At 47.3% G+C, this 17612-nt stretch overlaps 1 protein-coding gene across 1 annotated transcript in view; it reads left to right on the top strand.

Moving 5' to 3' along the window:
- The window catches only part of LOC142250051 (complement factor H-related protein 4-like), a 605766-nt gene that overhangs the window by 119936 nt on the left and 468218 nt on the right, over positions 1–17612 (top strand). The window lies entirely within an intron of this gene.

Genomic DNA, 17612 nt, shown 5'->3' on the forward strand with positions numbered 1-17612 from the left:
AGTCCCGATTGAAGGCAACCGTCCATCAAGCAAAAGGAAATACAGCTACCGCCACAGCGGCCAGAGCCTGCGGGCAAAAGGGCTCCTACAGCACATATACACGCTGGGGAGCGGGTTACCGGTGGGAACCCATCGGAACCGAACATACACACAGGTGCAGGGAAAGGCAGCCACCACCAACGCAACGTTGTCCCCGTTGGGACCATCAGCACCGTTAAACAAGTGAATGAATGATAAGAGAGAAATCAAACCGAAGTTTTACCTGATTGTCGACTGTGATTGATCCGGCCGTTGCCGGCAAGTAGTCCCCGTAGGGACCCTTTGTACCGTTGCATGAGGGACTCTTCATGAACAATGCCTGAGAACTTGCAAGGCAACCACAAACTTGTGGAGATGTAAATAGTTGGCGCCTGCTGACCGTTACCGTCTCCGGAGAGGCGGATTGGAGGAAGGGCCCGCAGCGGACCAGGCTGAGGCCCGACCACTACCAGGACTGGTGGCCATCCTCCGGGGGCCAGGGGTCCCCCATGGACGTGGGGTCCCCTGAAGTGACCGTCGGGTGCAAGAAACCGTACCCGTTCCCGCTCGGGCAGCCTGGATCTGGACTGGGGTCAAGGGGTGCTGCCCATTTTCTTAGGAGCAGCATCATGGCCAGGTTGCTTGGGTGGGAGAGCGGAAGCCGTTTGACCCTGACCCTGTAGTGAAGGTTATACCATTTACAAAAGGGGGAAATTGATATAGAAGGGTTAAATGGTTTCTCTATTTCTTTATTAAAGATATTTTATTTCATTAGTAAGTAGTTCATAGTCATAGAGCCTTCGGAATAAGAGACAAGATCAAGGATTATTATTGTCTCTAAATGTTCTTCTTATCTTCTTCTTATCTCATATGCATGACTCTACATTTTTGTTTTGCTAAAACTTAAAAGTCATATGAGCAACTTGTGAAGTCCAGCTAGAAGCTTTTTTTTGCAATATCACATTGATCTGTAAATGGTATAAATAAACTGTACTTTGGTTAAATAAACAGAAAATTGATCATGCCCACATGGATGCAGGTCTTTTTCTCCAAGCGCTCGATCTTGATTAGGTCTGAAGACGCCTAATTCAGAGGACCTCACTGGTGATCCCATAAGCTGACTTGTGACAAAACAGAACAGCTACAACATTGTAAATAAAAATGTTGAAATATATATATGCCGTTAGTAACGTTAAAGAAAATGCCTCCCGTAAGGGAAGATTTACAAGAATGCTTATGTTGACTGTTTTACGTGTTAAATTTATCTTTTTCAGTTGAAAAATAAAACCGGTCATGGACGGGCAGCTCGCGGACGGTCTGCATTTAACCAAGGGGGAATGTGGCGCCCTGGACTCTCCAGGTCGTCACAGGTACTACAACACACACACACCCACCCCGAGATAGGCACATCAGCGAGACACCAAATCCTTGTTGCCTCCCTCCAGGGGCTGATGTCCACACTAGGTGGGGCGGAGCCAGGCGGTTGGCCCTGCCCATCGAGGAGTTCACAGTCCTGGAGGCGGGAAAAGGAATTCAGATGAGTTTAGGGAAGCAGTAGTGGAGGGACAGACTGACCGTGTCTGGGTGCGTGGCCCGGGCACATACAGCAAGGTTGGCAGCGAGCGCAGCGGCGGCGGCGCCCTCCCCGCCCACGACACTACTCGCACGGATAGTACAGCACTCGGGTTACTCGTTATATTGCAAGTTTTTGTATACTCGCTTCGCTATATTTTAATGTCCTGCCCAGCCTTTTTGACACCTGAATTGCAGCCAGTAAACATGCTGGGATTCTTAACCAATCACAGTAATGCCGCAGCTATTTTGGTTGTGGAATTATTGTGATTGGCTGGCTGCACAGCGTCATAGGGTCTATAAAAGCTCGTCCGCCGCAATTTTACTCATATTTTATCTGGAGCCAACGCTATATCAGCATAGAGACAGAATAAGCCGCTTCTAGGGAGAGTGATAGGCCTCTTAATAACAAAAATAAGCCCATTTCAGGGCTCCCTGCAGTATATAGTAGGTCAGTGTTGTGTAGGGAGGGACAGATTTTCCTGCAGGGAAAGAGTTCAAAGCAGCGTGTCACTATCTCCATAGTACGGTCTAGAATACAACAGCTCTTTTAAGAGCTGAAACTACAGGACAAAGTCAAAGCAGGGAGAGAGAGATTGTGGATTAGGTAGGGAATCGGGACCTGTTTCCACAACATTTAGGTTTCAAAGCCTGGCTTGTGGCGGCCACATCAGCCACATTAATACATTGCTAGTGGCCTTTGCAAATAGAAAGCAGTAATCTAGCTTTTAGTGTTGCCTGATACACTAAACGCACCAGTCCTGTTTCCACAATATTTTGGGTTTCATAGCCTGGCTTGTGATGTTCACATCAGCCACATTAATACATTGCTAGTGGCCTTTGCAAATAAAAAGCAGTACTCTAGCACTTAGTGTTACCTTATACACTAAATGCATCGGTCCTGTTTCCACAATATTTAGGGGTTCACAGCCTGGCTTGTTGCATACATGTCAGCCACATTAATACACTGCTAGTGGCCTTTGCAAATAAAAAGCAATTGTAACTTCGGTGTTCTGGTTCCATTCCTATGCCAGCGCCTTGGTATGTCCTAGCACCGGTGTCTCTGCACTCTCCTCCTCCCTACCCAGCTGGGATACCATTCAACTTTCCATTTGGCTGCTCGCACAATTCCCTGCTTTGTTGCACTGCCACTCATGTGTTGTTTGGTCCCCCGCTGTCCTTTTCGGTCCTTAGGCCCCAGGCCTGAGCTTGTTCTGCTAGGTTCCTGGTTAATACCTAGGGTGCACACTTTGATTTGGTGTCCCCAGCCTATGGCTGGGAGGCATTTAGTATAAAAGTTCCCCTTCACTTATGGGTGGGGCCAAGTAACTGCTTTAGGTTCAGTAACCTAGCTCTGTGTTGGTCCTGCCATGTTGCTCTGGTCTGCCAGTACTCATCTCCAATCCTGACTGCTATAGTCCTGGTATGCTGATGTCTGCCCTGGATCTTTCCTGTTTATGTGTAGCCCTGGTACCAGTCTGTGTAATTTTTCTGAATTCCTGCTGTTTTCTGTACTTGAAACCCTTGTGTGTCCTGTTTCTGTGAATAAAGTCCTGTTTGTGTTTTAAGCCTGTAGTTCGGAGTTCCTGCTGTGCCTGCACCATCCTGTAGTGGTCCAAGTCCGCTGTGCCTGCATTACCCTATAGCGGTCCAGGCCCACTCTGCCAGCACCACCTTGTTGCGGTCCAAGCCTGCTGTGCTAGTACTACCCTGCTGCGGTCTGTGCTTATTGTGCCTGTGCTGCCATGCTATGGTATATGCCTGCTGTGCCTGATGTCCGGTGTCTGATGACTTCTACCCGGTTTCTGGAGCCTTATCCGATGTCCGGTGTGTGTGATGACCTCTGCCCGATGCCTGGAGCCTTTCCTGATGACTTCCTGTGTCTGTCCTGTTCCTGAGTCAGCTGTCCTGTGTTCCTATCCATCTCCATGGCCAGGACCAGCCAGTATCCCTGATCCATCCTGACTGAGTTTTTGGTCCATTCCTGTGTCCCGGCACTAGCCTGATCCTGACCCGTTCCTGAACTGTACTGTGTTCCCATGCCAATCCTGTCTGTCCTTGCCTGTCCCCTGTCCTGCAGTCACCTAGCCCCAGCTCAGCTGCCACAGCCCCTTGGGATGCGCCATCCCAAATCTTGCTGCCCCATCCCTGGTGGTGACCGTGATAGCAGTACTCTAGCATTTAGTGCTGCCTGATACACTAAACGCGCTGGTTCTGTATCCACAATAATTAGGGGTTCACAGTGTGACTTGTGGCATCCACATCAGCCACAATAATACGTTGCTAGTGGCCTTTGCAAATAAAAGACAGTACTCTAGCATTTAGGCCATGTGCGCACTTTGCGTTCAATTCCACAGCGTGTAAGTCACTGCCTGTGCGTCTCAGAACGCAGCCAAAAAAGCTGCATTCTGAGACGCATTCGGCAGAATGCAATGTGCGCACATTCCTGGAGAGTTCATGCGTTCTGGATGCTTTCTCTGCCATAGACACAGTGGGAAAAGCATCCAGAACGCACATTTTTCACAGTGCGGTCCCACTCGTCTCTGCAGCATCCCCATGGACTTGCAGCAGAGCCGAGTGGGACCACACTGTCAAAAAGAGCATGGCTGGCTGCGAGACAGTGCCGCACGATCAGAATGAACCCGGATGAACTTCACCCGACTTCATTGTGATTGCGCGGCTCTGTGCGTGTTCCGTGGCTTGATTTGCAGTAACACGTGAAGGACTCACCTGTGATCGCAAATCCCCTGAGTGACTGCAATGAGCCATGCGATCAGCTGTGCTTTCACTCAGGTTACTCACGGCCACAGCTGCAGTCCTCCACCTGAGAGCGGTGGCCGTGAGTAACCTCAGCGACAGCACTGCTGATCACACGACTCACTTCAGTTGCTGCATGGAGCTCACAGGAGCGGCGGTGTTCTACTGCCGCTCCTGTCAGCTTCCGATGTAGCAGAGCTGAAAGCGTCGTGGGACCTTGCGTGGATTACGTCGGACCTGGAGTTGTTTTTGAGGGGTTAATAAAGTGATGAAAGAGGGTGTTTTTTTGTCTTTCATTCCAAATAAAGGATTTTTTGTTGTGTGTGTTTACAGGTTAATCATGGAAGGTATCTCGGGGAGACGCCTGCCATGATTAACCTAGGACCTAGTGGCAGCTATGGGCTGCTGCCATTAACTCCTTATTACCCCGTTTGCCACCGCACCAGGGCAATTCGGGATGAGCCAGGTAAAGTCTCGGGACTGTCGCATCTATTGGATGCGGCAATTCCAGGCGGGTGCTGGCTGATATTGTTAGGCTTGGGGGGCTCCCAATAACGTGGAGCTCCCCATCCTGAGAATTCCAGCCTTCAGCCGTGTAGCTTTACCCTGGCTGGTATCCAAATTGGGGGTGACCGCAAGTCATTTTTTTTTTCAATTACTTATTTTTTTTTTTTACTGCTCGATATAGACACGCCCACTAGCGGGTGTGATTGGTTGCAGTGAGACAGCTGTCACTCAGCGTGGTGGCGTGCCTGACTTCAACCAATCATAGGCGCTGGTGGGCTGGGGAAGCAGGGAATACGTGATGGATTAAGGAGCGAACGGCATTTTCAAAAGAGAAGCCACCACAGTGTGAACGCCTTGCAGTGCCGCGCCGGTGATCATGGATTGGTGAGTATGAGAGAGGGGGTGGGAGGGAGAGACCAACAAGGTCAGAGAGAGAGATAAAGACATAGAGATAGAGAGAGACCGACCGAAAGACCGACCGACAGACTGATCAACAGAGAGAGAAAGACGAAAGACCTGCCTTTGTTATGGTAAAAAAACATGCGGATCGCAACAATAATGCAATGCAAACGCACTGCATAACATTTTGGCAGCGATTTTCTACAACTCAATGATTTCAATGGGTGTAGAACGCAGCAGAAATGGCAAAAACAATTGACATGTTGCTTCTTCAAACGAAGAGATTTTGACAAATTTTTGACAATCAAAACGCTGCATTTCAAAAAGCATCGTGCGCACAGATTTTGCATGATTCTCATAGACTTTGCTGGGGAATCAGAACGCATGCATTTTGTCAATCACACAGTGCAGTGTAAACGCAGCCAAAATGCAGAAAAAATGCAAAGTGCGCACATAGCCTTAATGCTGCCTGATACACTAAACGCACAGGTCATGTTTCCCTTGGTGGCACAAAAAAACAAGTCCTCTCCCTCCTCATTCTCCTTATCATCACCCAATGTTGCCTATGAATATTGGCTGGGCTGGGTAGTATCACCCATTGGGTAATTTGGCTTCATAGCTTGGCACTCATAGCTTCCTATTTGTTTCAACAGGCACAGCAGCGGGATGGTTAAACTGATAATAGCCTGATCTCCACTCACGAGCTTGGTGCACTACTCAAAGTTCTCAAGAACCTCACAAATGTCAGCAATCCACACCCACTGGACAGTTGTTATGTGTGGTGGTTGACTGTCAGCCTAACGGGCATGTTAAAGCTGGTATTCAGCTACTGTCCTCTGCTGCTCACTAATCTTCACAAACATATGATATGTAGAGTTCCACCATGTGAGCAGGTTGCAAATGAGTCAGTGACTTTGGAAATTAAAGCTTTTTTGTAGTGCTGTGAGACCATCAAAAGCGGTAGAGGAATAGCGGAAATGGGCACTAGTATGGCGCAGCTTCTCAAGTAGGTATGGCAAGTCAGGGTATGTTTTGAGAATTTTCTGAACAATTATGTTCAACACGAGCCATGCATGGGTATGTGTACCAGCTTGCCGGCCTTTAAAGCTACCACTAGGTTATGCCCATTATCAAAGACAACCAGACCAAGTTGGAGGTGCAGCAGGGAGAGCCACTGATCGGTTTGTTGTTTTATACCTTGCCACAGCTCTGCAGCAGTGTGTGGTTTCTGACTTAAGCAGATCAGCTTCAGCAGAGTGTGCTGCCGATTTGCCCATGCTCTGCTTCACAGCTCCCGACTTAGCAGTGATAGGGAGGGTAATTCAGCAGAGGGTGTGGAGAAGGAGGAGGGGAGACAGGAAGTGGCATATGATAAGGCAGAAAATCTGATAGAAGTTGTGCCTGATATTCTTGGCGTGGATAGGATGTGTGATGTTCCAGTTTGAACTTTGTCCCAGCCTCCACCAGATTCAACCAGTGTGCCATGACAGAATTGTATTGTCCATGTACACAACAACTTTTCCATGTGCCTGCTGTTAGCTGGAGCTTCGCAGTTACGGCGTTGGTCAGAGCATGGTTGAAATTTTTTAACACATGCTGCTTGTGTGACGCCCTGGCAAAACCAGGTAGTCACAGAAATAGTCCACCCTCCTTGATACCACCAAAAACCCACATGCAGGCACAACACACAGCCATTAAAGCCTAGCTACCCCCTCATGACAATAGGGACACACCAGTAGGCGGAATCAGATGGATGAGAACGCCGACCTAAGGGTCCTGCGGTGTCAGGAGCATGAACACAGTAGAATGTAGGACTGATAGTTGAAGTTGAGAGCTGTGGAGGAGTGCTGACAGCAGTAGAGTCAGGGGTAGGGGCCCCTGGACTACCTGACTAGGTGGCAGACAGCAAACAGGGCCACAGGCGACGGAGATCCGGTCGCGAGAGACCTTAAGTGGACCTGGACAGGGTTGTAGTCCACCGGTGCCGACAGCGGGAATCCAGTCCGGAGGCCGTGCACAGACGGGGTGCCTGGACCCTAGGACGAGGCAGGTTGCATGCCCCTTGTTAATCAAACAACAGAGGATGAGGTTTCAGGCCTTGCCAAGCCCAGAGAGCGATACGGAAGCCCAACGCGGGGTTAGGGTGTCCGTCAAAACCCACAGAAATCCCAAGGGTCAGATTTCGCGGGCCACAGCTCCCAAACATGCACAGTACTGGGAGTGGACTTCCCCGTTCCATGCGGAGTTGTTCGACAGACGACACAGACACAGAGTGCAGGAGGAAGGGACCCCTGTTTGCTACACCCGGGTGTGGTACCCGAATACACCCACCAAAGGCGACCGGTCACTGACAACTTGGTTTACCACTAGACTTGTGTGTGATTCTTAAACTGTGAGTACACCATTGCTCCCCGCTCCAACCCGGCACGCCACCTCCAGCAGCCATTACTCCCATGTACCAAGGGCCTCGGGACTATGCCTCCCCTACCCGTGGAGGGGATCCCATCTTGCTGCCCCGCTCCATCAGCCCCGGGCGCCCCATCACCAGGCAGTGGCGGTGTCACCATCCCTCACCGCAACCCACGGGTGGCGTCACCGACACATCAATCCCCTGTAAATATCCCCTTCCGACGGTTGTGACGACGGACGGCCGTGCCAGCCTGGGTACGGTCACCACTCAGGCCGCAGCAGCGATCCCGGATCCGAGCGGCTCCAGAAGCGGCAGCGGCCCCGGGCGCAACACTTGCGTAACGCGGGGCTGGTACACAACGGGCAAACTAGTGGGGGATGGGAACACTGTATCATAGGGTAGCCACAGCCAACACTGAAACACTGTGTTCCCACAAGCCTAAATAGCAACATCTCCACAGCTAGCAATTTGGCAATATGCGATTTTAGGTTTTGTGCCTGTGGGTGTGTGGCTGGGTATTTATGATTCCTTTCCACACTTTCAGGCACGGACAACTGGACACTTTACTGGGATAAGGAAATGGATGTGGTTGATGTTTGCTGTGTCTGTGTAATTGTTTGTTGGCAGGCTATATGACTGCCTGCTTCCTGGACAGCAGATTGTAGCACAAGCGGCATGGCAGTTGTTTGACCTGCACACATAAATTTGATACCCTGGTGTTCTGCCCACCTACTGTGTCTCTGCAGTTTCCAACATCGTGTCTGCTCTCTATTTGAAACTTAACCTTTCCAAAACTGAACTACTCCTGTTCCCTTCATCTTCTAACCTCCCTAAACCTGACATCTCCCTCTCTGTGTGTGGTACCAAGATAATGCCTAGGCAGCAGGCTTGCTGTCTAGGGGTTATGGTGCAAACAGATCTCTCCTTAACCTCCTATATACAATCTTTTGCCCGCTCCCTTCTCTTGCACCTCAAGAACATCTCTAAAATCTGCCCTTTTCTCTGGAAACTACAAAAACCCTCACCATGGCCCTGATTCACTCCCACCTTAACTACTGCAATTCTCCTATACCTAACATATGCAAGTATTTTCCCCCTCACCACCGCTTTAGAAGCTGCCCAAAATAGATGAGCATCCTCACAATGTTTCTGGTTGTCAATTTTGTATGTGTCCCAAAAGGTCTGTAAAGATGCATTAAAACCTCTGACTGATAAATGTACAATGGGAATCTTGTTATCTTGTGATCACCCAACTTAACCTGGATTTGAATATGACAGGTGCGGGGTCTGATAAGTATATATCTGGGATGCTCGAGGAGGTAAGTGAGGGTAACAATGATGAGCCCACTGGCCAGTAATCTAATCTTGTATGGGAATTATGAACATGAGAGTAAGGGTACTTCTCACATAGTGAGATCGCTAGCGAGATCGCTGCTGAGTCACAGATTTTGTGACGTACCAGTGACCTCATCAGTGATCTCGCTGTGTGTGACACTAAGCAGCGACCTGGCCCCTGCTGTGAAATCGCTGATCGTTACACACAGTGCTGGTTAATTTTTTGCTCATTGCTCTCCCGCTGTGATGCATACATCTATGTGTTTGACAGCGAGAGAGCAACGATCTGAATGTGCAGGGAGCAGGGAGATGGCGTCTGGAAGCTGCGGACGCTGGTAACCAAGGTACACATCGGGTAAATAAGTGAAGCGCTTTGCTTGGTTACCCGATATTTACCTTGGTTACTAGCGTACGCCGCTCTCAGACTGCCAGCGCTGGCTCCCTGCACACGTAGCCAGACGTCAACTAGCCCCAGGTGGTCAATTAATAACTGTATACATCCCTGATGTGTGGCCGAGTGGGGTTTGTGTGGGTTTAATCTATCTATCCTGCTATGCTTATCAGGAGTCCGGAGTTAAATCTGGTGTCAGCAGTGTTGGGTGAGTATATGTTGGCTAAGCAATAAACCGAACCTTCAATATTTATTTTGACCAATTTTGACTCTCCCCGAAGGGTCCTCTATCACATATAGTACCTCATGATTGATGATCCTATTGATGAGAATGTAGACACCTTTCTGTTTCTTAGTGAAAGGTGCTTCAGCGCATATGGCGTGCCTCCTAACACGGAAAGAAGGGTGGTTGCCTTTCATCCAATGTGTTTCCCGCAAAAAATGCAATGGTGAAAATTTGAGTGGTTCAGATAGTTAAGAACATTTTTCCATTTAACCAGTGAATTGAAGCCGTTCACGTTCCAAGAACACCAAGACAGTTCCTGCAACGTGGACACCCCCAAGTTTGTTTGGTTAGCCATTACCCAATGCCTGACGAAGGAAATTTAGCAAAGACTGCCCTTGCCTCTTTCGGAGTCCCCACCCATCCCAGCAATTGAGTAGAAACTCCCCCAAAATGGCACACTTGGAGATACACACACACAGAGGTCTCCCCCAGCCCCCTAAGCAAAACCCAATTAAACACCCCAGTAACAACTTCAAGGCTTCCTGCCTTCAATGTGGGCATGCCTAGGAACAGCATTAAAAACACAAACATTACGTCAAACAGGTCATAATAATGGTGTCACCATGTCAAGTGTCTCCTTTGGATGGTGAAGGTGGTACTCCTGCATTTAGATAATTCAGGGCCTTCTCTGAATCCCCAAACACCCAATTCTTCCCCTCCACTGTGAAGATGAGAGTCGCCGGGTATTGTAGGCTAAAGCGGATATCACTTTCCAAAAGCAATTGACTTGCTGGACTAAATGCTTTATGTTTTGCTGCTACAACCGTGGAATAGTCCTGGAAAAGTAGGAGTTTAGTGTTGTTGTATAATAGGGCTCTCTCCCTCTGGAAAGCCGCCAGAATTTTGAGTTTGTCTTGAAAGTCCAAAACTCTGAATATAACCAGACAGGGTCTGGAATCTCCATCCTTGCAATGGGGACGTATTCTATGAGCTCTTTTGATTGCTATTATCCCTGATGGTGTTTTCACATTTAGGGCCTTAGGTAGCGATTCCGCAGTAAATTTTATAAAGTCCCTTGGTTGGATGAACTCAGGGAGCCCTACCAGTCTAAGGTTGTTTCTAGAGTTGAGCGATGTTCGAGTTGAACGGTTCACCAATTTCAAATTCGAGTGACTTTGGGCGACGTTCGAGTCGTTCGACGAACTCGAACGATTTGCTTCAAGTTCGGCAGTTCGAGTTACCATTCGATAATGGTTCGATCACCAAAAGCGTGGCTTTTCACAGTAAAGGCCCCTTTACACACTGCGATATCGGTACCGATATCGCTAGTGTGGGTACCCGCCCCCATCTGTTGTGCGACACGGGCAAATCGCTGCCCGTGGCGCACAACATCGCCCAGAGCTGTCACACATACTTACCTGCCTAGCGACGTCGCTGTGACCGGCGAACCGCCTCCTTTCTAGGGGAGCGGTCCGTGCGGCGTCACAGCGACGTCACAGCAGCGTCACTGAACCGCCGCCCAATAGCAGCGGAGGGGCGGAGATGAGTGGGACATAACATCCCGCCTACCTCCTTCCTTCTACATTGCGGCCGGGAGGCAGGTAAGGAGAGCTTCCTCGTTCCTGCGGCGTCACACGGAGCGATGTGTGCTGCCGCAGGAATGAGGAACAACTTCGTTACTGCTGCAGTAACGATAATCGAGAATGGACCCCCATGTCATCGATGAGCGATTTTGCACGTTTTTGCGACAATGCAAAATCGCTCATAGGTGTCACACGCAACGGCATCGCTAATGCGGCCGGATGTGCGTCACGAATTCCGTGATCCCAACGAGATCGCATTAGCGATGAAGTAGTGTGTAAAGCCCCCTTAAGGCTATGTGTGCACGTTGCGTATCTGCATGCGTCCTGCGTCCTCAGCACAATCCCTCTCTCCTACTCACCGATCACGGGCGTGAGGCTGCATGGCTGTCAGAAAGCTCCGGCGGCTTTTGTTCTTTTAAAAATGGCTGCCACTTCATTATTCAATCAGGTATTCCCTGCTATCCCCGCCCACCGGCGCCCATGATTGGTTGCAGTCAGACACGCCCCCATGATGAGTGACAGCTGTCTCACTGCAACCAATCACAGCCTCCGGCGGGCGGGTCTATATCGTGCAGTAAAAGAAATAAATAAATAATTAAAAAAAAAATGCGGTTCCCCCATATTTGATACCAGCCAGGATAAAGTCACAAGGCTGGAGGCTGGTATTATCAGGATGGGGAGCGCCACGTTATGGGGAGCCCACCACCCTAACAATATCAGCAGGCAGCCGCCCGGAATTGCCGCATCCATTAGATGCGACAGTCCCGGGACTCTACCTAGCTCATCCCGAATTGCCCTGGTACGGTGGCAATCGGGGTAATAACGGGGTTAATTATGGCAGGCAACTCCCTGAGATACCTCCCATGATTAAACTGTAAGCGAAAGTAAATAAACACACACAACGAAAAATCCTTTATTTGGAGTAAAAGACAAAAAAACCACCCTTTTTCACCATTTTATTCAAATCCCCAAATACCCCTCCAGGTCCGGCGTAATCTACAGAGGTCCCGCGATGCATCCAGCTCTGCTACATGAAGCTGACAGGGAGCACTGTAGCACACGAGCGCTATGTGTCAGATCCACGGAGCAATGAAGTGAGCCATGCTGTCACCGGAGACTTCACGCAGGTAATGCCTGCGTGTGCAGTGATGATATGGGGGTTGTAGTGCCTGCGTGTGTGCGAGGATGAGTGCCGTAGTGCCTGCATGTGCGGTGATGATGGGGGTTGTAGTGCCTGCGTGTGCGGTGATGATGGGAGTTGTAGTCCCTGTGTGTGTGCGAGGATGATGAGTGCAGTACTGCCGGTGTTTGCCCACCCATCCGCCCATCCATCCATCCGCCTATCCATCCATCCATCCGCCCATCCAGTCCATGTGAAAAGAGACGGAAGGCACTCACCAAATATGCGGTAAAAAAGCTGTTTTATTCGACAATCAGGTCAGGGGGAAAGGCGTGGCCTTTCATTGGAATGAGCACAGTGGCCAGAATGCAAGGAAATTTACAAGCCATATAATGCGTGTATAAACCTGAAATAGGAAGATTAAGCGGTTAGTTCGCTGAATGGTGCCAGTGTTTCCTCCTTTCACCATCCATCCATCCATCCTTGCAGCTGAACAATCTGCTTCTAGATTCAATACTGTAATACAGAGGTCAAGATTACCAAATCTTCCAATGCTTTTCATTAGAGGCAGAGGCTCAATGGATAGAGCTACTGCCTAAGGAGAGTTAGTTCACGAGTTCCAGTCCCGGCTATCCTGGTAAAGAATTTAATTTATTTTAAATTATAATTATTTATTTATAATTTAATTTAATTATGCACTGAGGAGAGGAGCCGCACATAAGCTGTGAGCAGCGGGACACACCTCTAAAATCGGAGCAGTTCACGGATTGAGGCTGTATTGCTCTCTCCTCTCTCTTCTCTCTCTCTCTCCCCCCCTCTCTCTCTCTTTCTCTCTCTTTCTATCTCTTTCTCTCTCTCTTTTTCTCTTTCTCTCTCTCTTTTTCTCTCTCTCTTTTTCTCTCTCTTTCTTTTTCTCTCTCTTTTTCTCAGCCTCTCTTTTTCTCTCTCTCCTCTCTCCTCTCTCTCTCTCTCTCCTCTTTTTCTTCTCTCCTCTTCTCTCCTCTTTTCTCTCTCTTCTCTCTCCTCTCTTTCTCTTCTCACTCTTCTCTCTCCCTCTCTCTTCTCTCTCCTCTCTCTATTCTCTCTCCTCTCTCTCTCTTTTCTCTCTCTCCTCTCTCTCTCTCTCTTCTCTCTCCTCTCTCTCTTCTCTCTGTCCTCTTTCTCTTCTCTATATCTCCCTCTCTCCCTTCTTTTTTCTCTCTCTTTTCTCTCTTTTTTCTCTCTCTTTTCTCTCTCTTTTCTCTCTCTCTCAGACCTGGCGATGATCAGCTGATGCGGTCACCTCACGGAATCAGCTGACACTATAAGTCAAGCGGTGGCCGGCTAAACTATCAGCTGCTGCTGTCAGACAGAATTGTGTAGTTTGTTTTTTGTTTTTTTTGTACTGATGCATCAGCTGATTGTATAAAAGCCGTTTATACAATCCGCTTCTGTGTCATGTGATTCAGGCCCTTGAACCTGACACATAATCTGATCGCTTTGCCTTCCAGCAAACCGATCAGATGATATTGGATCCGGATTGGACAGCGCGGGACCCTTGACCCAGAATTACTGCAGAGGGGGGTTCTTTATTTCAATAAAGATGGAGTCACTAATTGTGTTGTGTTTTATTTCTAATAAAAATATTTTTTTGTGTTTTGTGTTTTTTTTATCTGTACTAGAAATTCATGGTGGCCATGTCTAATATTGGCGTGACACCATGAATTTCGGGCTTAGGGCCAGTTGATAATATACAGTTAGCCCTAATTCCATTATTACCCAGCAAGCCAACCGTCACCAGGGCAGCTGGAAGAGTTGGATACTGCACCAGAAGATGGTGTTTCTATGAAAACGCCATTTTCTGGGGCGGCTGCGGACTGCATTCGCAGCAGGGGTGCCCAGAAAGCTTGTTCACCCTTAGCTGCGGATTCCAATCCCCAGCTGCCTAATTGTACCTTGCTGGACATAAAAAATTGGGCGAAGCCCAAGTCATTTTTTTAAATTATTTTTTGAAATTCATGAAATAATTTAAAAAAAAGGGTTTCCCTATATTTTTGGTTCTCAGCTGGGTACAAATAGGCAGCTGGGGGTTGGAGGTAGCCCGTAGCTGCCTGCTGTACCTGGCTAGCATACAAAAACATGGCGAAGCCCACATATTTTTTGGGGGGGGGGGCAAAAAAACTCCTGCATACAGTCCTGTTGATGAGCCTTGTAGTTCTGCAGCTGCTGTCTGTCTGTATGGAGGAGAGCACTGAAAAAGCCAAAAATGTACAAGGGAAATATGGCACTGCATTACTGCAAAAGAGAGATATTTAGTTTATGTATTGGCCAATGCATGTAAGCCCGGAAACCAACGGCAAGGTATATCTTTGTAATCCAGGAACCTAAATTAAATGCCACTATCTAGGTTAAAAACATCCGTATCTGGGCAAACTGCCACTATTTGGACTACAAAGCTCCATGTATGGGCAGCTAGGCTCCTGCTACAATGGTTAAGAACACAGCCAGGTCTTAGGGCAGAGTGCTCAGTCAGAAAAAGACTCACTAGAAATATCAAAACACTGACCTTCACATCCAACAAATGTGAATAGGTGCTAATTGAAAAAACATAGTATCTATAAATGCATACAGTTGCACACTGAAAAAGCCAAAAATGTACAAGGGAAAATATGGCACTGCATTACTGCAAAAGAGAGATATTTAGTTTATGTATTGGCCAATACATGTAAGCCCGGAAAACCAACGGCAAGGTATATCTCTGTAAACCCGGATTACAGAGATATACCTTGCCGTTGGTTTCCGCGCTTACATGCATTGCCCAATACATAAACTAAATATCTCTCTTTTGCAGTAATGCAGTGCCATATTTTCCCTTGTATATGTTTGGCTTTTTCAGTGTGCAACTGTATGCATTTACAGATACTATGTTTTTTCAGTTAGCACCTGTTCACATTTGTTGGATGTGCGGGTCAGTTTTTTGATATTTGTATGGAGGAGAGCAGACAGCAACTGCAGAACTACAAGGCTCAGCATCCTCCATCCAGGACTGTATGCTGGAGGGAGAGGCAGGGGAAGCAGAACTGCAAGGCTCAGCATACTTAATCCACTAGTGTATGCAGGAGAGCAGACAGCAGCTGCAGAACGACAAGGCTCAATATACTCCATCCAGGACTGTATGCAGGAGTTTTTTGCCCCCTAAAAAAAGTATGTGGGCTTCGCTATATTTTTGTATGCTAGCCAGATATAGCAGACAGCTACGGGCTGCCCCCAACTCCCAGCTGCCTATTTGTACCCGGCTGGGAACCAAAAATATAGGGAAGCCCTTTTTTTTAAATTATTTCACGAATTTCACGAAATAATAATAATAAAAATGACGTGGGCTTTGCCCAATTTTTGTGTCTAGCCAGATACAACTAGGCAGCTGGGGATTGGAATCCGCAGCACAGGTTGTTCCGAGCTTTCTGGGCCCCTCTGCTGAGAATTGCAGTCCACAGCCGCCCCAGAAAATGGTGCTTTCATAGAAGCGCCATCGTCTGGCGCTGTATCCAACTCTTCCAGCAGCCCTGAAGCCGGGTGGCTTGCTGGGTAATAAGGGTTAATACTAGCTTTGTTTTACTAGCTAGTATTAAGCCAGAGATTCTTAATGTCAGGCAAGTTTGACCTGGCCATTAAGAATGTTAAAAATACGGTTGACGTGACATATGTTAAGCCAGTATATTAATGATTGGAGAGAAATAGGTGCAAAAACATATGTGGATTTATTCAATAAAAGTTAAAGTCATTACAGAAAAATAATGTCTTGGCTTTAGTTAGTGAAGAGAAGTAGATAAGATAGAGAAAAAGAGAGTTCATTTGTCTTACATAGCTGTGATGTTGTGATAAGCCGTCCTCTCTCTGGATCGTCAGGGTGAGAATGCTCCCATTCTTCTTCTTCTTCTTCTTCTTTGAAATGTGGTCTGCTTATATAATTCAAACCCCACCCCCTGATTCTCCTTATCTCTTTACATGGTGTCAAGAACTAACTATCCTTTTTAGTTATGGCATTATGTCATATCACGTGATCCATAATTTGCAAGATAAACTTCATGCGCAGTAGAGACTTGTAAAACGAAACCATTTTACCATAGAATGTAAAATATATAGACCTCTTTGAAGCTCGCTGACCCTTTGACCTTAGTGTAACACTAAGAAGACTTCCAATGCTAAATTCAGATCTTTGCTGAAATTTCAGATAGAATATAGAACTACGCTGTCAGCTTTGATGAACAATGTCAGATGGCTTTGGTTCTACCATGTCAGAGACTTTGGTTAGAAATTTCAACTCACAGGCTCTCTTAAAGGGATGGGCAAAATACACACATTATATGAATGTATGTATTCAAGTTTATGAATCAAATCTCCATAAACTCACTATTTTACAAACCCTCCTTTTGAAGATTTGATGAACCCCCGGGAAACCCTAACTCATTCATCATCATTCGTATCACATACATTCTTGTTGAAAATTCTATACCAATATCTGACTTGATAAACCAATGTGAAACTTTCTGTTAAAAAGTCATCTTGCGATTTAACATTCCTCTAAGAATGTTATCTTCCTTTTTCATTTCTATTTTTATATTCTTATATATCTTCTGAATTCTACACATCACAAAAACTTGATAAATAATACACATCAAAACTAATAAAAATATGATTATGATGGGATTAAATAAAACATTTCCAACCGCTGACTGAAATGATGACTGAGACTAAAGGCTGCTTTACACGAGTCGATCTATTGTGCGACGCATCGTTGGGGTCACGGATTTTGTGACGCACTTCCGTCATTCGTAACGACATCTCCTCATGTGACAGCTCCTTGCGAGTCCAACCGATGCCTAATCGTTTGAAATTCGGCCATCGTGTACACATCGTTTAATTCCATAAAATCGGTCAGTTTAGTCTTAATGAACGACACATTGCAAAGTGTGACACCGTGTAATCGGCCATCCTCGTAGTTGTTTGTGACGTCAGTAAACGTTCAGGGCGTATTTGTGGTTTTAAATAATCACGCCTAATCTAATCTGATTGGTTGTAGCAGATGCGTTGTGATAGGTTATTACTGTTATAAAAGACGGCGCTGAAGCGAAACTATATATATGGTATGTAACCAATCAACCACATTAGCAGAACTGGATTGAGCAGGTCAGAAGAATTCAGGGCGTGCAACAATCCAGAAAACGTCACGGAGGGCTGTATAGTTTGCCTAATTACGCCCATACAAAAGACAGATTGACCAAAGGAAAACATGTGTGAAGCCTTTTGGACGTCCG

The sequence above is a fragment of the Anomaloglossus baeobatrachus genome, chromosome 8, assembly GCF_048569485.1.
Source record: "Anomaloglossus baeobatrachus isolate aAnoBae1 chromosome 8, aAnoBae1.hap1, whole genome shotgun sequence".
Lineage (NCBI taxonomy): Eukaryota > Metazoa > Chordata > Amphibia > Anura > Aromobatidae > Anomaloglossus > Anomaloglossus baeobatrachus.